The following is a 23819-nucleotide window of genomic DNA, read 5'->3' as shown; positions in this document are numbered from 1 at the left end:
ATGAAAAGGGAGACGGTCTCCCCAGCCATGAGCTCTCCATGGCTCTTAGGCACCTAATCCATCATGGGGGGTGCATTTCCTGCCGTCTCTGAGCCCCCTGGGGGGGGGGGTGGTGGCAGGGAGTCCCCTGTTCCTGACCTTTGAAGTCACCTTCCGCCCATAGATACAACCCCTCAGCCAATGGTGGGGGGGGGGGGATTTGAAAGTAAGTGGGGGACCCCATCCAGAGCCCCACACCTTGGGCCCCTCCTCCCAGGCCGGCATTCTCCCCAGCTGGCATTCCACTCTGGGCCCTTTGAAGCCTCACGGGCCAGAGCAGAGGAGCCGCCCCCTGCCGTGGGGCTCCTAGAGTCTCCAGCTGGAAAACAAGCCGGAGGAGGAAGTAATCCTGGAGGGGAAGCCCCCGAGCCCCCAAACGTGAGGAAATAAAATGTGTTTGACACCAAGATGTATAGGAGGAGGGGGAAGTCCAGGGTATGGGCCCCTCCATCTGGCCAGGCCTTCTCCTGGAGCTGATTGTAGTTTCCTTATCTGACCCTTGGTGAGTGAGAAAGGGGCTGCATGGAGGAGGAGGCCGGCAGGGAAGCCCTGTCTCGGTTCAAGAACAAAGGTGATTTTGCCAGGGGGGTGGGCTTTGAGACAGGGCACCTCTTAGGAACGGCGCTCACTTGCCCTCTCTGCTCAGCACACATGGTTCCCCAAGAGAGTCACCTTAGCAATTGTGGAAGGAAGGTGGCATTGCCGGTCCCGAATGGAGTCCCTGAGAAGGAGGAATATGTGTCCAGCGTGGAGGGGCTGCTATGGAGTCCCCAACCTCAAAACCCAAGTAATCTCCCACAGGCTCCCCTCATACATCAACTCTGAACCTGACTCCAGAGTAAACCCAGTCCCAGCATTCACCCATTCAACACATGCTTATCAGACCCCTCCCATGTGCCAGGCTATGGGAGTAGGTGACCACAGAGAGACCTAGACTCTACCTCCATGGATACATAGTTTCCTTTTCTTGAGAAGACCTGGACCAAAGAGAAAGTCAAAGCCCTGCCATGCCCAGTGTCCCATCCCTTTGCTCACTCCTTGGTTGTTTGGACAGTTGCCCTGGGTCGTTTTCTGACTCCCCAGTCACAACGTCCCCTTAAATACAGGCCTCATATTCCTCAAAAAAACTAAAAATAGAACTACCCTACGACCCAGCAATTGCACTACTAGGCATTTATCCACAGGATACAGGTGTGCTGTTTCGAAGGGACACATGCGCCCCATGTTTATAGCAGCACTATCAGCAATAGCCAAAGTATGGAAAGAGCCCAAATGTCTATCGATGGATGAACAGATAAAGAAGATGTGGTGTGTGTATATATAATTATATATATATATATATATATATATATATATATATATATATATGTATATATAATGTGTACATATATACACACACACACATACACACACACACACATACACATATACAATGGAGTATTACTCAGTAATCAAAAAGAATGAAATCTTGCCATTTGCAACTACGTGGATGGAACTGGAGGGCATTATGCTAAGTGAAATTAGTCAGAGAAAGACAAAAATCATATGACTTCACTCATATGAGGAGTTTAAGAGACAAATCAGATGAACATAAGGGAAGGGAAACAAAAATAATATAAAAACAGGAAGGGGGACAAAACAGAAGAGACTCATAAATATGGAGAACAAACTGAGAGTTACCGGAGGGGTTGCGGGAGGAGGGATGGGCTAAATGGGTAAGGGGCACTAAGGAATCTACTCCTGAAATCATTGTTGCACTGGATGCTAACTTGGATGTAAATTTAAAAAAATAAAAAAATAAAACAAGTTAAAAAAAAAATACAGGCCTCATATATCTCCTGGATCCACCTCCCTGCCAACCCTGGGCACCTGGTAGAGGTAGAAATGGTCATAGGTGGCAAGAAAGAAGGCAGGCAAGCAGGCTTTTAATAAACAGAGCCTAGTTAACAAGTGTTTGCGGCCATTGTTCCTATGTCGCATGACCAGTGAAGACCTGGAGTATAAATGTCTAAAATATTGGAATCATAGTCACTGTCCCAAGCAAGAGAGCTTAGAATTCAAATAATCATCCTTGGCCACACATAGGTACTCATTTCTCCTGCTTATTGAACTGTCCTCTTTCACCCCTCTCTTAAGACCTTTCTGATCAAGGAACATCTGGGAATATGCTGAGCCTTGGGCTGCCTTTATTAAAGGCATTTCTTTAAAAGGAACAGGATTTTAAAAAAAAAAAAATTAAAAAAGAAATAAAGGAACAGGCTGTTCTTGGAGGTTATCTGCTCTACTCTCCTGCTGCCCAAGGCTCTATGCTCAGACCTGTTGGATGTGTGAGCCTGGGGGCACAGCCTCACTCTGAGTGCAGCAGACTGCCAGTTGTCCCCTAATATCCATTCTCCCCTTCTTTTTATAATTTTTTAAAAAAATTTTAATGTTTATTTATATCTGAGAGAGAGAGACAGAGTGCAAGCGGGTGAGAGGCAGAGAGAGAGGGAGATGGAATCTGAAGCAGGCTCCAAGCTGTCAGCACAGAGCTCAACATGGGGCTTGAACTCACACACAAGCCGGGAGACCATGACCTGAGCGAAGGTCAGGCTGCAGTGGGACCCTTAACCGGCTGAGCCACCCAGGCGCCCCTCCCCTTCTTTTTAAATAACAAAACCCCCCAAAGTTAGGCGGAACCTGACCACTCAGTTTAGGACCACATTCCCCAGACTCCCTTGCAGCTGGGTGTGTCCAGGTAACGAGATTCTGGCCAATGAGATGCAAGCGGAAGTCATGTTATACCTCTGGGCTCAGCCCTTAAAAAGAAGGAGCCGACCCTCCACATACTCTAGTCCCCTTTTCACTGGGTGTGAAACGGACGTGGCAACAAGAACACCCATCTCAGAGCTCAAGATAGAAATCATGTATCGAGGAGGCTGTGGCCTTGACACTGTGGAGTGGAGCTGCCATCTCTGTGCCAGAGGGGCTTCTGCTTAGACTTAACGGGAGACGGAAACAAACTTGTTATGTGCTTAACCCACTGTCATTTTGCAATTTGCTTTGCTTCTTTCCGTTGGCCTCCTTGAACAAAGGAAAGGCAAACGATCTAAGGCAGCGCTGAACAATATCATGTGAACCGCATGCGTTACTTAAAATTTCCTAGTAGACGCATTTTTAAAAAATTAAAATAAGTAATTTTCCAAATCCAATGTCTATTTTACACTCCCATCTCAGTTAGGCTTAGCTGCATTTCAAGTGTTCAGGAGCCGCATTTGGCTAGTAGTGACAGGATTGGCCAGTACAGGTCTAAGGGAACCGCCAGAGGTTGAACCAGTTAGGGACTGCGGACCAGCCCTCAGATAAGTATAGCAGCAGCTACAGTGCTCCTACTGCTACAAAGAGGGCCAGATGCCTGGCACATCCATTATGCTCTGGCTCCAGCCCATAAGGGAAAGACCTCTATACCTTTGTTTCCTATAGTGGGCCTTGGAGAAGGGCTATTTTAGGAAGCAAGTAGACCCCCTGGGAGATGGAGAAAGGGAAGGGAAAAGTGGGATGTGGGTTACCCTCCAATCTCCGCTTGGCCTGTAATCAGGTCTGATCACAGAGGCATTGAGTTTGATCACCTAAAGGATCAGGATCATCTCGTATCCCGGTTGGGATCAAGAAAACACCAAACCAAGAGTCCACATTTACGAGCGTAATCTGCATCACCAACTCCTCCAACTGGACAATTCAGCAACTCTACCATCATCACAGCCACCTTCGCCTGGGACCATAATTATTATTACCACCATCCGGTGATACTACCATCACCCCCAAAATGATTGCGCCTGTAACTGCCGGTTTCAATATTACCACGTTTCGCCATGACAGTAACCATCATCACTTACCCCCCTTATCACCATAGCAGCAATCATTAACAACACCATCATGACCACTCATCACCCCATTCCGGCTATCACCATGATCATACAGTCACTATCATCAGCCTCACTACGACAACCACTTCTACACCATCACCATAATATTAGGACCTTCAACATCTCCTTCACCTCATTTTAATTTTTTTTTGATGTTTATTCATTTTTGAGAGAGAGACACAGTGCAAGCAGGGGAGGGGCAGAGAGAGAGAGGGAGACACAGAATCCGAGGCAGGCTCCAGGCTCCAAGCTATCAGCCCAGATCCTCATGTGGGGCTTGAACTCACGAACCGTGAGATCATGACATGAGCTGAAGTCGGACGCTTAACTGACTGAGCCACCCAGGCGTCCCACCTTCACCTCATTTTATAAAGTCACCCCCAGTTTGTCCCTGTCCTAATTAGAAGTCCTTGGAGTGTACCCCTCATTTCCACCTGTTCAAAATAACCCCTTGTACCTCAGCATCCCCCTCACTCAACCCTTCTTGTCTCAGAATCAAGTTTGCATTGCCCAGTTTGACCTTCTGGATTCTGGACTTTTGCCTACCCTGACCTGTCCACTGAAATCTACAATCTCTTTCTGCCTGTTTGGATGCTCTGGGTTTTGGATCCTTGGTCGATCTTTAACTCACAGCCGCTTAGTCCTGGACATTCTGCCATTAGCTACAGAGGTCTGCCTGGCTAGGCCTGGGGAGCTCGGCATCGCCCTGCCCTCGCAGAGGACTAACATCCTGCCAGCACCTTTTCTGGGATTTTCGCTGAGTGAAAACAGCCTGGGTGTGTACAGTTGGTTCCTAAAGGCTGATTCGGTGACTCCCAAGCTCAGAGGAAGCTGGGAAAGGGTTTGTTTTTTGTTTTTTTGCAGGATGCACCACAGACAAACCTAGTGCATAGAAAGTATGAGAGGAAGAGGAAAGGTTGGGGGGTTGGGCGGGGGGGACAAGCTCTTAACTCTCCTTGGTTTGTCCAGTGGAGATTACAGTAAGATGATTGTCCTCATATATTTCCCTTCCGGCCTTAGAAGGATTGGGAACCCTGCTCTTTTATGGAAAGCTTGCTGTAAAGAAAGAGCCTGGGCATCTCTTATCTCTTCCATGGACAGTGAGATCTCTGGGTGTCAGGTATTTTGGGAGAGGAGACTCCTCTGGGGTTAGTGATGTCATCTCTCCCCACCCCCTGTGCTCCAGCTGTGTGGTCACCAGTCACCCTCTTACCCTGCCAGGGATGCACAGGTACCCAGGTGTTCTGCAAGCAGTCAACCCGTCCAGTCACATGGTTCACGGGGAAGGAAAGGATGTGCACCTGGATTGAGTTTAGATCTCAAGGTGCATCTCTTGGTTACCCAGAAGGAATGGATCTCCCATCCCTAGATGTGAATAACATTTACCAGGGGGCGGGGGGCGAGGTCGGAAGGAGGGAACTGGATCCTTGTTTTACATATATTTTGAGGCCAGCCCCCTTCTCAGTGCCTGCCAGGAGGTTCTGCCCCAGGCAAAAGGGATGGGTTTACTGCCCATGAGCACGGAGGGTGGAGTTGGTGGCTCCAGGACCTATGAGCAAGTCTGCCTACACGCTGGGGACAGCCAAATGCTCAGGGATCGTGACCCTCTTCCCAAATGCTGGGCCAAAGGGTTGTGACATGACTCGGGGAAGTGGCAGGCGGAAGGACAAAAGCGGCCGCCCCTTGCCACCACAAGAAGATCCTGTGGTTATAAAGGTAGCCATTAACGAGCACCACCTCCTCCCCATTTCCGTCACCAGGGAAAAGGGGCAAAGCCCCCCCTCGCCCCTCTCTCATGCTTTCATTTGTCCTTCCTGTTGATCAAGCAACTACTAGATGCTGAGCACTGAACTGGACTTTGGAGACACGAACACGTACAAGACTTGGTTCATATCCTTAAGGAGTCCCCAGCTGTCACTGAGAAGAGAAGGAAAAGATCCACTGGCCTTTCCGGCTTGTCAAAGGTCAACCAAATGCCTGAGCCCGTCCGCCCGAGAGGGCAGTGGGCAAGACTTCAGCAGGTAATGGATGAGGGCAGCTATGCCCTGACAGGGACATTACCTGCAATTGGTTCCAGTCATCTATGGAGCCACGCGGCTTTGAAAATCGTGGGAGGATGGGGACAGAGGAGAGCAGGCCCCACCCCTCATCCCTAATCTGTCCTGATCCCCCTCCGGTGAGAAGCAGGGTATGGTCTTCCATGGCCAGAAGGGGGGGAAATATCGTTTGCCTCTTCTCCCTGCTGGGCCAGTCTCCGCACAGGCTGGGAACCACCCCTGGGGAAGAAGCCCTGAGGGCCCTTAGGAAAGAGGCCACCGGCAGGGACTGCCGGCTCATGAGGTCAGATTCCAGAGCAAACAGCAAGCTGTCTGCCTTTCCCGACTCTAGAAGGATGGGAGTGGGGGTGGGAAAGGAGGAAAGGTTAGGGTTCCTGTGGGCTAGGGGAGGGGCCTCCAGGGTCTGACTGGGCACCCTCAGGACGTTGTGTCTGAGCCTTTGCTGGGAAAGGGAGGCCAGAGGCGGCCACTGAGTGAGTGCAGCCGTCAGGTTTCCTACGTAGTCAGAGTCCCATTAGCACAGTCTGAGCTAGAGGAAACCTGGCAGGGCATATGGTCCTCCTCCCTCATCTTGAGGGGAAACTGAGGCCCAGGCCACACAAGGACAACCACCAGCTCCAGTCTCTTCTGTTGGCCTGCCCTTTGGTCTCCCGGGCTACTCTGATGTACAGCAGGTCCCCCTCAGGGACTCTCCGAGCATGGTTCCCCAGGTGAGCAAGTTCCTACCTCCATCCCCAAATACCAACATGAGTGGAGCTAAGGGGACGGTTTCAGATTTTAGGGGCAGCGGTGAAGCCAGCCGTTCGGAGGGCCACCTGGGACTCTGGTGAACTCTAGACTCCATGCCCCCCACCCCCTGCAAGGGCGTGGCCAGGTGGCTGCCCTGAGCCTTTTGCCTCCTGCTCTGCCCCAACCTGTTTAGCCCGCAGCATGTTCACTTTTCTGTCCCCTCGTGCCTTCTGAGCTCATTTTCTCTGTGCTCTTCTGCAGACCTCCTTGCCAAACCCACCGCCCCTTTGGCTCTTGTCTATAACCCCCTGCGTACCTCCCTCAGAGTACTGGGCCGCAGGGGGCTCTCTCTCCTTTTCAGGAACTCTGTCATCTTCAGGGAGGCAACCGAATCCCCTGCGTACCTGAGCGAGTCTCACGGGGACAGGAGCAGGAGTGGTGAGCCCCGGGGGCGGGGCGTGCAGGGTGGCCCCCGGGACTGGAGCGTGCACGGCGTGGGCGTGGTTCCTTCCAAGTCCGACTCTGAGGACCAGTGTCAAGGCCCGCCCCGGTCCCGGGTGCCTGGGCACCAACCCACGGAAATCTTCGCAGAGCCTCAAACAGGCCCGGAAGATGAGGCGGGAGAGCATCCAGGCGCGCGCGCGCGGGAAGGTGCAACCCCTCGCTGTCGCTGCAGCCAACAAGCCCAGGCTGCTGCGCAGGGCAGAGGTGGAGCAGGCCTTCTCCTCAAACGTCCTCCTGTCTCCGGGCCACCCCTGTCTTTGGCCTATTTAGGGGCAAGGGCTTAGAGGAAGTAGGAGAGATGAACGTGCTGGGGACGACACTCACTTGCACACACACATCCAGCAGATACACACGAACTCCTAGCCCGGGTCCGCACGTCCACATGTGCGTGCATTCACAAATGAATGCACGCACCAATCCCGTTCGATCATTTAGTCACGCAGCCAAAGTTGGCGGAACTACTACTCTGCCCCGCACGCTAGGCTAGTAGTGTTACCGCCGTGAGTAAGACAGACGTAGACAAGGGGTCCTAGCCTCCACAGAGCTTACAGCCTCGCAGCGGGGACAGTGATTTAAAAGATACTCACACGAAACTGTTGAAGACGTTAAAAACATGACAAGTGCCACGGTGGGGCAAATCGCACCGAACTCTAAAAAAGAGAGTAGGGAGCCCACGCACGGCCTCGGCTTGGTTAGGCAGATTGCACTTGGCACAAGAACCCTCCGTGAGAGCACAGTGGGGAGTTGTGTCTTCGTGTTGGAGGGGGTACCTTTTTCTAATCCTCACAAAGGCACCTCATGGGCTGGCAGAAGCCTGAGATCTAGCCTAGTCTCAGGGTCAGCGTCGTAGCTAGTATCTCATACCCAATCTCATGTCTCAAGGCCAATTTCAGGGGCAATCTCACTGTCACACCCACGGCATTATACAGCACCCCAGCGTGCTCTTGCTCAATCGCGCACACATATTCCACATCACACACAGGCTCACGTTGGCTCCAACACCCTCTTACGGACATGACTTTGACACGCGCTTAAGGAGGCCCCACAATCACACGCAGACTCTCACGCACGAACTGTCACATGTGCAGACACAGCTTCACCGCAGTTGCACATGATCCTTCATATCCTGTTACACACACGATTTCTGTCTCCCGCTGCTTCCCTATAGTTGCACACAGTCACACCCTGTTACACACACACACACACACACACACACACACACACACACACAGTCTCTCGCACACACAGGCCGCCACGTTCCTGTTAGGCTTCTGGAGACAGGCGTGTGTAGCCCCTGATCACAGCTAAATGTCAGCGAGTCCCTCTCCTCCCAGTTAGAGATGAATTGTTGCTCGGGAGATATTTCATCCTTAATGCCTCCTGCTTGAACTGGAGCATGCGTCTCAAGGAGGTTACGTTTTTCCCAATCCGTCGGCTGCCCCCCGACCGGCTCAGGGAGCTGCCCTCCTGCCTCTCAGCTTTCATGGGGGGAGAGGAGGGCTCCCTCTCCCCTTACAGCCTCTCCTCATCCTTTCCCTCCCCGACAGCTCAGCTCCTGGCAAAAGAACAAAGCCCAGGCAGCCTCCCAGGCGCCCTCCCCAGCTCCCAGCACAGGAGGCGTCCCCAGAGCCCAGGGGCCACAGGCCGGCCACACCCCAGCCCTGCCCCAGCTGCTGGTTGCATTCAGGGCCCACCTGACCGGACCCATTGCCTAGAGAAGAGCTGAGTGTAGACAGAGGGATCTGGAAATGAGAGACAGCCCCTCTTAAGATCTTCTGCACCCACAACCCTCCCCCTTATAAACTCAAAAACACAGCCTGAGCCATGCTGGCATGAGAGTAAACTGGTACAACCGTTCAGGAGGCCACCTGGATGAGCGGGAGCCACAGCTTCTAGACGATGTGTCCCCTTTGCCCCAGCAATGCCATATTTAGAAACGCACGGTAGGAAATCAACAGGGATAGTCCAGACCATTTAACTTCAAGGGGGCTCATCCCAGCCTGGTTTATAAGAGTGAGAAATTGGAAACGGCATAAACGCCCCACAGTAGGGACTGGCAGTGGCACTACCATCCGCGGAATACCACGGAAACGTGTGGAAGAACGTTGAGCATCACTGAAAGGTGTTTACACAGAATGCTGAGTAAAACAAGCAGGTTGCAAAACAGTATGTGCACTAAACGGGATGTGGGGCCTGGATGGGATCCTGGAGTCAGAAAAGGACATTAGGGGGAAAACCAGTGAAAGCCAAATAAAGTCTGGAGTTCAGTGAATAATAACCTACCAATGCTGCTTTCCCAGCTCTGACAAATGTACCCTGGTAAAGTAAGATGTCACCATTAGGGGAAACTGGCTAAGGGGCATATAGAAACTGTAACATCTTTGCAAGTTTTCTATATATTCCAAAATGAAAGGTTCTTTATGAAACCATTATGTATATATAATGTGATCCCTCATTTTTTTTATTTCTATTTTTTTAAGTTTATTTATTTTGAGAGACAGAGAGAGAGAGAGAGAGAGAGAGAGAGAGAGAGGGAAAGAGAGAGAACCAGTGGGGGAGGGGCAGAGAGAAACGGAGACAGAGGATCTGTCAGCACAGCAGGCTCTGTGCTGACAGCAGAAAGCCCGATGCGTGGGGCTCGAACTCACGACCCGTGAGATCATGACCTGAGCCAAAATCTGATGCTTAACTGACTGAGCCACACAGGCGCCCCTCATCTTTTTTTTAAAAGTATATATACATCAAGCTCTGAAAGACTACTCACCAATATGTTAACTTGAGGAGTATCTGAAGGGTGGGATTATAGGCAGTTTTAATTTAGTTTAATTTTGATCATTTGATCATTTTTCTAAATAAATTTGATCGTTTTGATCATGTTCTTTTTGCAGATTCATTACACTATAATTGAAACACAACACTGTGTATATTTAAGGTGTTCGATGTGTTGATTCGACACACTTACATATTACAATACGATTGCCACCGTAGCATTAGCTAACATCTCCATCATATCACAGAATTATTATTTCTTTTTTGTGGTGGGAACATTTAAGATCTACTCTCTTTGCAATTTTCAGATATACAACACACTACTATGAACTATAACCACAATGCTGTGCATCAGATTCCTAGATCTTTTTATTAATAAAGGATTATGAACTACTTGTGTGATTAAAAAAAAACAAACCCTCAAACCTGAGAAATTCCAGTGGGAATGCTGAAAGCAACTCAATCCCAAGCCACCCCGCCCAGCCTCCCCAGTCCTCTGGAGGTATTGGGCCCAGCCATTCTGGACAGTTTCTTTTACTTCTCTCCAACCACTAACTGGCATGACCACCCCTCACCCCTGGCAACTCCAGAATTTCACAATCTGAAATCGCTTCTTTGATCCCAATCTCCTTTCCTTCACCTCACCCTTTCCCTCATTTCTACTGAGGCATTCTCTGGTCCCTTAATCTCTCTACTTTCTCCCAGTCCATCACCCCCGTTCTGACCTTACTTCCTCTCTTCCTACCTTGGCTCCACATCAGCCATTTCAACAACGTGCTTCCTGCCATCCTGCCTCCCGATCTCCAGCCTTAAGCAACACCGCCATCCACTTTCTGGCTCCTACTCCTGGGCACACTGGACCTGGTGAAAAAACTGGCCCATTTATGCTGCCTCAACTCATGCTTCACCTGTATGCATTAAAAAACAAACAAAGGGGCGCCTGGTGGCTCAGTTGGTTAAGCATCTGACTTTGGCCCAGGTCATGATCTCACGGTTCGTGGGTTCGGCCCCACATCAGGCTATCTGTTGTCAGCATAGAGCTCGCTCGGTTCCTCTGTCCCCCTCTCTCCCTGACCACCCCCCTTGTGTTCTCTCTCTCTCTCTCTCTTAAAAATAAACATTACAAAAAACCCCTCTTTTCTTCATCTATAGTTGACTCCTCATTATAATTCCACAACCACCTCATACTTCCCTCTGCAAATCTTCAACTCTAAACTGAGCAAGAATATGGAATCAATCCTTGAACAATGTTTCTCCGTTCCACCTGTCCCCAAACCCATCAGTTCATCCCAGAATTTCCCTGGGCCATTACCTATTTTCTTCCCTCCTGTCCCCGAGGAAGAAGAGTTTTTCCTCCTTACCAACGACCCAACCTCTACAGCATTTTCCAGAACTTCCTCCATTGAGCACCTTCTCCTCCGTCTTGTCCATTTCACTCTCCCTCCTTTTTTTCTCCCAAACTTTTTGAATGAGAAATCACCCTAATTGCCTCTAGTTCTTTGCCAGTCACTTCTCATGCAACATCTCCACCACCCTGTAGTCTCTTGCAGTTGCCTGTGACCTTGGCATTACCAAACCTGCTGGCCATCAACTCTATTCTCCTCAGTGATGAGTCTGCAGGATTTAATACCAATTCCCTCCCTTAAAACTTCCATCATCTCCAGGCCACTAGCTTCTCTTGCTTTCTTCCTAACTTCCCAACTATTCTTTCTTAGTCTCCTCTGACTCCTCTCTTCTCCTTCAACTCCCCAAATACAGAGATCTCCCAGGATTCAGCTTCTAGTCTTCTCTCACTCTGCCCTTTCTGTCTGTCTTCTGTCCCCAAGTTTCCACGAGCCATCTCTTTGGAAGAATCCTTAACTGACAGCTTCTGAGGTCCTGTCTGGAATGTCCAATTTCCTGCTAAGCATCTCTGAGTGGATGTCCTGGAGCTCCTCAAACTCATTATAATCACGATCATTTTCTCTACCCCCTACCCCCAACAAGCGCTGCCTTCAGACTTCCACCATTCTTGCCAACAATCAAGCTGAACACCTAGGAGTCACTGGGGCTGCCCGCTTCTTTCTTATTCCCCCAAATCCATTCACCTGCCAGGTTTGATCAATTCTACATTAGCCCTGCCTCTTGCCCACACTCCTTTGTGTTCTACCTTCCGTGCCCCCACCTGGTTCTGGCCTTCCTTGACTGGGCTATGGCAATATCCATCCTTATCCATGATCCTTCTGCCTCTCAGCCTGCGCCGCCATCACTAATCCTAGCAGAGTGATAGCCCACAGCCTCTAAAGCCGGAGTAACCATGTACTTCGCAATTCGAATCTAGATACTTTTGAAAATGAAAAGGGACTCTGTAAAGTAGTAATCATAAAAAACTTTAGGAATAAAAATATAATAACGACAGTGGGGCAAAAGGCATAAACAGAAACTGCCCTGGACATAGGGTCATCCTACCTAAAGCACATGTCTGTTCACATCCCTCTCCTGCTCAAAGACCTTCCACGACTCCTATTGAAGTGAGGTCACATTCGTGTTGGCATTCAAGTCCTGCTTTTCAGCCTCTATCCCAGGCACCCCCCCCTCTCCTGATAAGCAGAACTAGCGGTGGTCCTTGAACATGACTCGTGCTATCCCAGTCCCGCACCTGTGTTCATGCTTTCCCTTTCTTCAGGAAATCCTTGTTACCAACTCTCCTCCCCAAATCCCATCTTATTTCAGGACCAAAACCACAAACTGCCCTCCAAGAGGTCTCCCCTCATCCTTCTCCTGCACCTCTCTTCTAGCACTTTGCACTTTCCCCTAAATACGATCTTATTTCTAATCTTGGATGTAACAAGGATGCTGATCCGTGGCTGCACGGGGCCCCCCTCCCAGCCAGCTCTTTGGCTGGGCAGCTGCTTACAGTGTGGCCTGGCATTAAAAGATGAGCTGGGCCAATCCGATTTCTTCTCCTGGGAATTTGAACTATGAAATATGGAGAGACTAGAGCAGTTAGCAGAGGTGATGTAGAGAGAGACTCAGAGAGGCCGGCTGGTCAAATGAAAGTCACAGTTATGAGAAATTATGAGGAAACCCAGGAAGCTCTCAAGGCTGCACAGAGGTCAGAAGCAGTTATGAGCTGGGGCTCTGGAGGCCGACCTGAGTGAGAATCCTGACTCCTCCACTTTCTGGCTGGCACTTAGGGGCAGGGTACCTAACCTCCTTGAGCCTCAGTGTTCTCATATGTAAAATGGGGTAATGACACCAGCTAACTTGCAGTGTTCTTCATAGGATTTACTGAGATAAGCACGGAAACCAATGTGTCGGGCATTTAGTATGTGTCCAGAGCTGGTTAACCATCATTCCTCCTCCTCCTATTATAATAATTATTATTTCATTAATATTAACGAGGAGAGAGACACACAAAGAAAAGAGAGACCCTATGGTGTGCCCTTCCACCTTACCCTGAGAGAGAAGGTAGTCCCCAGAGCTGCCTTGGTCCCTGCGTGCTTTCTGGGCCCAGTTCTACCGCCAAGTCACGTGCTTCGATACAAAGGCCCTCCTTTTTCTCGTGATCACATAAGTGTACCTCTGTTTCTTGCAAACAGAAGGACACCTGCCCAGATTCCTGTCTTCCTCCTGTGTCTGGACCTGAGCTCCTCACAGCTCAGTATAATGAATGTTCTACCTCAATATTCTGCCTGCACTTTGAACACAGCTCATGTTTATTTCTTGATGAATGAATGAATGAATGAATGAGTGCATAAGATTCTAAATCCTCTCCTGCCTCTACAGAAACGCGATTTTTTTTTTAGAAGACTCAGAACTCCATGGGGTACGTGGTTGGGGAGAGTCAGCTCCCTAATTCACTGTTTCATCCCTCAAAGCAAGAAAGGAGGAAAGCCAGGACTAGGGTCACTCTAGAGATTGATGCCGTAGGGTCTGAGTTCTGCCCTCATGCTGCCAGGCCTTGCCTCCTCCTTTCCTCACTCCCTCTGAGCCCAGAAGAGGGGCAATAGGGTCACAGGAGGGAAAATGGAGGCAAGAAATCTGCCAGGTCAGGTTGCCAGCCTACTGCAAAAGAGCCAGACATCGCTTACCAGGCCTGGCCCCACCCCACTTCTCCACCCACACCGCAAGCCCCAGTCACACTCACATCTTTCCACACCCTTACCTTCACCGTGCACTTTCTTATTGTGTCTTCGTCCATGCTATTCCTTCTCCCCCACAAAGGCGCTTCCCTGCCTTCACGTCTGATGAAAACTCTTACCGGTCTTTCAACACCCAGTGCAGAGCCAGATCGTCCCTGGATCTCGCAGGCAGGGTTGAATGCTCCTGCTCTGTGCTTCCAACCCTTGTGGAGATGCTTCTGAGCCCTTTTACCAATTACCAATTACCCATGTATTTGTCTGTCTTCCCCTGAGAAGGTCCCAAGGATAGGAATTACGTCCTAGTCACCATTGTGCCCCCAGTGCACCGATGTAGCGAAGGACTTAGCACATAGTAGGCTTTCACTAAGTGTCGTTGACTGACTGTATGAATGTATGAATGGATTAATTAACAGTTTCTCTCAGCTCTGGGAGCCCTGGGCCCTGCTTTTTTCTCTCTTCCCTAGCTGTCTTGGGCATTGCTTGAAGACTTCTGCAGTCTCATGATGATTTCTCCCAAAGGCACCACTACTCATCTCCAGTCCTGAGCAACATCTGGAGTCCACAAGGCAGGACACTGCAGGGCTGTGGATCTGGAGCATTTCAAGGCTAGAAATTTGGGGGTTAAGTATTGAGCAGGGGGCAGAGGAGAATGCGACAAAGTGGGGCAGGCTGGGGGCTTGAATGTCTTCATTGCCATTTGGGTCCTGGCAGGTGGGTCCAGGCTCTCCCTCCCAGGCAGGCCTCTGACTGGGCTGCTGGGCATGGCTGCCACTTGCCTGCCCTCCTATCTCCCCAGGCCCATGGCTGAGCGGCTGGCAGAGGCAGCACTGGGCCAGCCCGAGCAGACAGCCTTGCGCGATTGCTGGCTCCAGGCCTCCCAGCCCAGCTTGTAGCTCCCCCCAGAGTGGCGGGATTGATTGGCTGCAGCCGGAATGGGCACCAGTCTCCCTGGCTTGGACAGAAACGGGGCCATCTGTTACACCTCTAGTTAAAAGTACATAAAGTTGAGCATTTGTGCGCCGACAATACCACCCCTGACACCCTCCACGCGGCACAGCGCTCTGGCTCCTTGGCAGGCTCGCGCTCCGCGACAGGCCGGCAGAGCAACGCCTACACGCTGGCTGGGTTGGCACCACCGCAGGCACCACGGCTCCACCCTCCGGCGGCCTGGCCCAGCTGGGTTCAGCCTAGAAGCCGAGATCCCACCTGTATCAGAGGGTGGAGGGGAGGACAGGGTGTGGGGGAAGGGTGCAGATGGGTGGGTGGGTGACATTCAAGGTATTCCACCAATGTCTTTTCCCACTCATCCTCCCCTGGTGCTCTTTCCAGCTAAGCCAGCCCTCCCGACCCCAAAACCGCTGTGGGCAGTCCTGCTCTGCCCTCTTGCTCTGGTGGCCCTCCCGCTCTGACCTGGCATACTCCATTCTTCCCATCGGCCTCTCAATTTCTCCCACCCTTCAAGGCCCAGCTCTAGTCCCAACTCTGCTGTGTAGACTTCTCCCTGCTCTGACTTCCCAGAGGCCTCCTCCCCCGCCTGAATGGCCTCTCCTGAGGCTTGTCCAGTATGGGCCTTGAGCTCTGCCTGCGCTGCCAGAACTGGGCTGGCCCTTGTCTTACCCACAGACTAGAACAGGGCTGGGTCCACGATGCGGCAGGAGGATCTATAAGTCCTTGCCTGAACTCAGCTCAGCTGTGGGGCAAGGGGGACAATGACTGCAGAGGTGGTACCTGCCCTCCCAGTAGCCACCCAGATGGCTTTGCTGGTCATAGCCCGGAAAGTATATGGTCAGGTGTACGGACAGCTCTTGATAGTGGTTTACTCACGTGTTTGTTCAACATGTATTTGTTAAACATGTGTTATATGCCTCATTCTGTGTGGGGCATGGAAGAGGAGAGGGAACGGTAAAAAAAACAAACAAACAAACATGAGATTAGACACAGTCGGTGCCCTTAAAGAGTTTACCCACTAGCAAAGGCCATGAGACAAGTCCAAATAATACCTATAATGCAATGAGCCACTCAAATCAACAGAAGTGCCCTCTGTCTTCTGCAACAACAGACTCTCAGAGCTGAAAAGGACCCAGAAGTTCAGAGACTCTGATATCCCATCCTTGGCCCAAACACATTTATAGGCATTACATGAGATAATGTGGGAAAGCTCTTATGTGGCACAAAGGGAGTGATGGTAAAATAGCGAAGATGATGAGGACGACAATAAAATTGTGTCTACCAGCCTTCTCGGCAGATTCTAAGCCCCGCTTGCATACTCCACCTGTTGGGGGGAGCTCACTCCCACACAAGGCAGCTCATTCCATTGTCTTCGCTTCTACCCTTCAGAAAGCCATTCACAAGGATAAGCTGAAGTCATCCCATCTCTGCTCAGCAATTTGTGGTGGTGATTCCACCCCTGGGACCACACAGAAGAGCTGGGACTAGGGTGAGGCAAATGAGATGCTTAAGCCCAGAATTTAAGTACATAACGCTCAGAGCGAGTACCCCCTTCAGTCCTGTGCCCAAGGCACCTCACTTGCTCACCCTAGTCCCAACCCGGCCACACAGTGGGTCTGTATCCTCCTCCCCCAGCCAGCCCAGCTGGAAACTGTCAGATTTGTCCAATACCCTTAGCCTCCAAACAAACTCCACCAGCAGCCTACCATGTGGGGGGTGCCCTAGAACAGCCCCAAATACGAGGTGATGGGGGCACAGGAGGACTATGGGAGGGTATTAGTCATAACAGGGGGACTTACCTGCCCACTCCAATCTTTGTCTGCACATCACCTCCTTCTGGCCTGGTCAGGTTGCCCCTAACCTTCCCCCACAGCACTGGTATAAGACAGGCTGATGTTCCCAAATCTGGGCCTTAAAAGAACCCAAGCAGCAGGCTCTGAAGGACATTGGGCAGTGAGCCTGGATGTGGAAATCCGTGTGACTGTTTCTCCTTCTCCTGAGCATCCCCAGGTAGGGGTGTGTGTGTGTGTGTGTGTGTGTGTGTGTGTGTGTGTGTGTGTAGGAAGCAGAAATGCAAAGCTCATAAGCCATGGAAAACCCTGGAGGATGGGGCTGGAGAAGGGAGAGGGGGGGAAGGTAGGGAGCAGGAGGGCTGGGGGAAGAAGGGAAGGGAGCAGAGTCTGAAGACGGTATGATCTAGCGTGCTACATTCCAGCGGGGGCACCTCAAACAAGCCACTTGGCCATTCTGAGCGTCAGTGTGCTAGCTGTAAACTGGACTACGGAGACCGTTTGCCTACCTAGGGGGTGAACCATGGGAGAGCCCACTGTGACAGTCCCAGAGCTCCGCTACATGCAGTCGCCTTCACCAGCGGCTGCTGCGGGTAAAGCCCAGGTGAACGGAAAGCTGCCCGGCTCGGCTCAAACTGGAGTTGCACTGGCTCTGCAGCCTGGCCTGGGGTTCAGCTTGAGAGTCCGTGTCGTCTAGAACTACTTTTGTGACCTCCGTTGTTTCTCTCTGGCCCTCGTCGACCCCATCTCGACAAATCCTCGCTTTTTTTCCTTCCTGTTTATAAAGCCCTGTCCACCCCCAAGGCCTCTTCAGCCTCCCAACGAAGAGCCCTGAGAGGAAAGCGGTTATGGAATTCTAGTCCTTTGCCTAGGCACGAACCAAGGCTCACAGTCAGTTAGAAACTCGAGCGGGGTGGGGAGGGCTTGGACTCCGCTCTTCCGAGGCCCTCCTCCCAGGCCGGGGCCCGAAGGGTCACCGAGCCACGGCTAGGATGAGCACTCAAGCGGGAAGGGCACCGGGCGTTCTGGGTGGGCGCCGGGCGCCCCCCGGCCAGGGCCTGAGCTTCCCCCGGGCCGCCAGCAGCAGGCGCTGTGGCGGAAGCGCCCTCAATACCCGAGCATTAACTTAAGAATAGCTCACACTAATGTCCCTGGCTGTGTGGAAACAGCGTTTTATTAAATGCTTCACACAGATTTGGTATAATAAAGATGAATATATTATATCCATTGCCTCCCCCAGAGTGAGACAATAATAAGAGAGGGGAAAAAAAACCAATAAAGTGAAACATAAATACAATATAATGGGACTTGTGTCGAGGGACGCATGGCCTGTCGGGGCTGCCACGGGGCGACCTTGCAGCGGGAGCTGGGGACGGTCGCCGGGGAGCCGGATTACAGCCCTCCCCTGCCCAGTCAGGGGTCCCCAGGCCCCAGCTTCCAGCCTACCCACCCCTACTCCCCCACAACCAGTCCCACTTCTGCAGCTAGGAGGAGCCTACCTCAGAGAGACGCCCCTGGAGAGGGTGAAAGAGTGAGGGGATCGTTTGGCCATACCTCTGCCCTGGGCCGTGAGCCTTCTCTCTGGTGCTCCTTCTCTCCCTCGGTGGGGGGCTTCTGGGGACGTGGGCCCCACAGGACAGATAGATTCATGAACAGATGCATAGACTCGTGGGAGGAAAACTTGGGGAGCGATGGCTTCTACCTTGGCCCTGCCAAGGCCACCTCCCCGGACTTGGAGAAACGCTGTCCTCCCTGTCCTGTCCCAGAGGCTGTCCCATTACATGCCGAAAGTCCCTCACTGGGTATTATTTCGATCCTTCTCTGGGAGCCGCCAAACTCGTTTACCTAAAAACAAAAATTTCAAAACTTTCCCAGCACGGAAAAAAAAAAAGGGAACACTTGGAGATTCAGCCCAACCCCTCCACGCTTGGGTAGCAGCCAGCCCTGTGGGGTCTCAATTCACCAGTCCAAGGCTAGACTGTGTGGCTTAAACTCAAGAGTGCCTCCCAGCTTGATATGGGTGTGAATCCTACCTGTGGCACTGACCAGCAGGAGGTGATCTTAACCTCAGTTTCCTCTTGGGTAAAACCGGACCCGGCCAGGATTGGAGAGGTTTCTAACACCTGGCACCCTATCAGCCGTAAAAGAGAAAAATAAAAGCAGCTACCAGCTGTTCCTGGAAATATTCGTTAAAATAAATAGCCATTCTAGACCTCGAATTCTCCCGAACCTCACTTCCTCCTTGGGCCCCAAAGCAGGCAACCCCTTTTCCCAAACGAATGAAAAGTCTTACCCTCCCATCTCTCTCCCTAAGTCTCCTGACTTTGTCCCCATCAAAGCTCAGAGAGGTTAACAGACTTACCCAAGATCACACAGCTGGCCTGGAGTGGAGTTGTCTGAGGTCATGGTGCCATCAGCCCTCTCACCTGCCTCTGCAAAGACACTCAGGTGGCCCTGCTGCAGAAGGCGTTCGAAATTTGGTGGTTAACCCAGCGTTTCAGCTGAGGACTTAGAGCGGCCGAGTAAGCCCAAGCCTCCCCAGGAGCCAGAGCCCGGGGCTGAGCACCTCACTGAACAAAAAAAGGAATGAGAAAGAAATGCCTGGAGGCTGAGGAAAGAGGAAGAGGAGGAGTAAGCCTGGGCAGAAGAGGAAGATTGCTGGGGGTGCCGAGTGGGGCAGGCGGACACGAGCTGCCCCCTGCAGGGCTAACGGTCTGGCTTCCGGTCAGGAACACCCTGAAGACTAGGTGTCGGGGCCTTGCCGGCGCCGCCCCGGGCCCCAGGTGGGCCAGCGGGGCCGGCACGAGGGTCTGGGCCCGAAGTTCAGCACGCAGGAGCAGGGTCGCTACTGCAGACAGGATGGGGTGGACCTAATGGAAGGGGAGGGGCGTGGAAAAGAGCTGAAGCAATTAAGCGTCGGTGGATGTTTGATGGGATGTGATCCCTCAAGATCAGGAACGTAGGGACACGTGGGAAGTGGAATAGCCAAGGGGAGCTGGTTCCGCCCAAACGAAATAAGGCTGCAGGCGCTCGCACTGACCCTCTCGCTCAGGCCCAGCAGCCTGGGGCTCCCTTCCCTCCCCCTCCGCCTCTCCCCACCGCCTCCCGCCTCCCACCTTCCGCTCGCTGGAACACTCGGCCCGGGGCCCACACCCGAGGCTGGCGTGGCAGGAACCGGCTCTGTGGGTCCGAAAGGCGGGAACAGAGACCGGGTAACCTGGGATCCACAGAAAATGAAGGGCCCTGCGGCTTGCCTGGAGCTTCGCTCAGCATGCTAGGAAAATCCTGGCCCGAGGAGCAGCCTCAGGGCGTCCGGGCTCTGAGCGCGGGACTGAGCCGGCCTTCTTCGATTTGCTGGGAGCCAAGCCTCCCGCATTCTGCGGTGCGGTTGGGCACTGCAGCAGCTTGGTCCTCCGCAGTCGGACCCCGCGTCCCCTATTCTGGCCTTGCTTCTGCCGCCTGAGTGGTCTCGCCCAGGGTCTTGAGAGCGGCTGAGCTGGAACAGCACTGCCTGGCAGGCAGCCCTCTGACCTTGGGGTCGGAGGAGATCGGGGACCAGGGAGTCTTCTGGGACTTGGTCCCGGCAGAATCCAGGATGCCAGCGGGCAGGGGGGTCTTCTACCTGGCTCCCCTCTTCGAGCGCATGAGTGGCCCCCTCCCCTCAGCGGGAAGGCGAGGGGCTGAGCTGGCGGCGGCACTAATGCAATGAGCCCCTGCATGGCTGCTGAATTATTCACGTGCAGTTTATTGGGAGAAGCCTGACTCAGGCCTTTCCCGAGCCGCCTAGCCCCGCTGGCCCGCCCCTAGGTCTCCTTGCCATTCCCGGCGACCGGCCCATTCCTCCCTCTGTCCCCCTGGCCTAGCCCAGGCCCCGCTGCTGCCCGTCTGCAGCCGGGTGCCCCACAGGCTGTGAGACACTTCTGTGGAATGGGAGGCACCGACCAGCATCAGCAGCTTTGCTCAAACCCAAGAGTTCCTGGGCCATCTAGGTTAGCAAGAGAGGATCAGCTGTTGGAGTTTCTGTGGGTAGCAAGGAAAATGGAACCCCCACCCTAGGTCCGGGAGCAGCAGGCTGGGGGTGTGGCCTTTTTCCAACTGCCCCCCTCCCTGTGGCCCTAAGTAGCCATCCTGGGAGCCCACTAGGACCTGCCCCAGGCTGCAGACCTAATGGGGGTGCACAAGGGACCAAGGAGTTCACCCCCACCAGAGCAGGTTGCTGCCCAGGCCACAGAGGGAGGAAATATGGCGGGGGGGGGGGGGGGTGGGGGGGTTGGCATTCTGGCTCCCCCTCTGGGCTGACACTGCTGGCCTCCTGCTTGGCTGTTTCTCTTGCCTGGAAAGTGGTCCCCGCCCCTGCACCTACCCAAATGCTCTTGGTTTTTTTAAGGCTCAATGCAAATGTCACTTGCACTGGGACAGAACCAGACTCCTCCCACTTATCCTCTTCACAGTCCCCTGGGCTACTGGGATGAAAATGTCCGTCTCCTGCCACTCCTGCCTGCCCATCACCCTCCTTCTTCTGTCTGTCTTCCTCTCTGTTTCTGGGCCCAAAACATGATGGGGGCTCAATCCTGTAGAAAGAAAGACAGGGAGGAGAGAGAACAGAAACTCCATTCCTGAATCAGGCCACACCACAGCTGGGTCCAGAACCCAGGACCTCCCACCTCCCTCCACAGCCAAAAGGCATTAAAGAATGAGGTCTCTGTGCCCCTGTGTGAGTGTTGGAGGTATCAGCAGCAGGGGCGCCTCACACATCTGCACACAGCTGGCAAAACAATGCACCTACCCTTCACGCATACCCTTGGTCCCCTCTCTCTGGGGCCCAGGCTGAATGAAGTCCCTGCCTGGCTCTCTCTTTTGTCTCTTATTATTCATTTAGTTTACTCATTCAAAAATGCATGAAGAGGGGCGCCTGAGTGGCTCAGTCGGTTGAGCGTCCGACTTCCACTCAGGCTCAGGTCACGGTCTCGTGGTTCGTGAGTTTGAGCCCCGCGTCAGGCTCTGTGCTAACAGACAGCTCAGAGCCTGGATCCTGCTTCAGATTCTGTCTCTGTCTCTGTCTCTGTCTCTCTCTCTCTCTCTCTCTCTCTCCTCCTCCTCCTCCTCCTCTGCTCATGCTCTGTCTCTGTCTCCCAAAAATAAATGTTAAAAAAAATTTTTTAAATGGATGAAGAGCTCTTGCTATATGCCAGGCTGGCATAGGGCATGGAGAAGAGATCCAGGCACCTTTCTTCCCAAAGCCAGGTGGAAAGAGAGGCAGAAGGGCAGACAGACAAACCAGCACGTTCCTGACAATCTGACAATGACTCTGAGGGAAGTTCGCTAAGGAGCATAGAGGAACTGAACAGGGCAGGGAAGATTCTGCAAGACAGCTGAGCACTAAAACCAGAGCAAAAGGTACAAGGAAGGGAAGTGACTGAGACCCTTCTGACCCCAGGTTGAGGGGAGCAAAGGACCATAAAAAATGAGCGATGTTCTGGAGGCTCCAGAGTATGGTCACATGGGTCTTGAGCACCTCCTGGGAAGTCTCTTCCCATCTCTACCTGTCTCCATCACTCAGTAGTCTGTTTATGCACCCCCCCCCCCATTTCCAAATGGCATCCCCCACCCCCCATGCAGGGCTGAAGTGCCTGAAAGAGGTTGGCCTATGTGGTGAGGCCACCCTGTCAGTAGGCTCTGGGGTTCAGTTCACAGAGTGGGGGAGAAGCAGGGAGGGGTGTTCTCCAAAGCAGTGACCTCGCCATAGCGCCTTCCCCGACCTGGGCAGGAAGAGGTCTGAGAGCCAGTGGCCACAGATAGCAGGGCAGGCCCAGAAGTAGGCTTGGAGCCTGGCCTGGACTTTGGAGCGGCTGGCTCCCTGCTCTCCAGACCTGCCAGGGGGGCAGCTTCCCTCCCTCTGGTCGGCCTGCTTCTGGTCTTAACCTTTTCTGGACCTCCAACCCCTTTTGAGAATCCAATGGGTCATGTAATATTGCCCCTGGAAAAATGTGCCCACTTGGGCTCACATCCATAATTTTACACACAATTTCTGGGATCTGCAGAGCCCCCCCCCCGAAGCCCATTCAAAGAGCCCCCCACCCCCACCCCCACCCCAGGGCGGGGGCTGGTTAAAACTCCATGGTTCCGGGATTAGAATTAGAGTTTGAAAAAACAATCTTCAAATCCTAATTACTCTAGAACAAGCTGTGTGACTTTGGATGGGTTACTTAACTTCTCTGGGACTCATTTTCCTTATATTTAAAATTGGCGTGATAGCAGTAGCTACTACCTCATAGGGTTGTGAGTAATAAATGAATGAATAAAACTCTTAGCCTGAAGCCAGGTACGCGGTAAGGGCTTCTGGTGTTTATTGTCATGGTTATTGTTGTTGTTGTTACTGCTGACGGTGGCCCAGGGCGGAATATAAAAACCGAGGGGGCAGTCCTGGTTCAGCCAGGGAGGCAGGAGGCCATCTATCGGAGTCTACTTCAATAGCAGAAGAAACACTCTCTGAATTCCACAAAGACTGTCAGAGTAGCAGGTCCCTGGGGGATTCAAAAATGATCCCAATTGGTGGTCAAGTTAACTCATTTCAAGCGGTGTCAGAACCTTTTTTTCTAAGGGGAGCTCTGGCCTAAGGGCCATTGCTGGTGCTTACACAAATAATCTGGAAACAAATGGGACTACCAAAACAATCTGGATTAAAGCCGATGGAATGTTTGGGGGTTTACTTGAATTATTCTCTTGTGCTAAGGAATAACTCATTTTGTTTGGGTCTACAGGGTCCCCTTATCCTGGCAATTCATGCAATGCTCTTTCCCTCGTCTTTGTCTGAAATATTCGCTAAACTAGGGGGAAAGCAGATTTTTGCTAGACTAACCCCTTCCCCTTCCACTGAAGATAGAATAAGGCTGGACCCTGGCAGTATAGGCAGCAAGCAGGAATTTGGCAGTCAGGATACAGTATAGACCAGGC

Source organism: Panthera leo, chromosome D2 (genome assembly GCF_018350215.1).
Source record: "Panthera leo isolate Ple1 chromosome D2, P.leo_Ple1_pat1.1, whole genome shotgun sequence".
Classification (NCBI taxonomy): Eukaryota; Metazoa; Chordata; class Mammalia; order Carnivora; family Felidae; genus Panthera; species Panthera leo.
Note: the sequence above shows the minus strand (reverse complement) of the source record.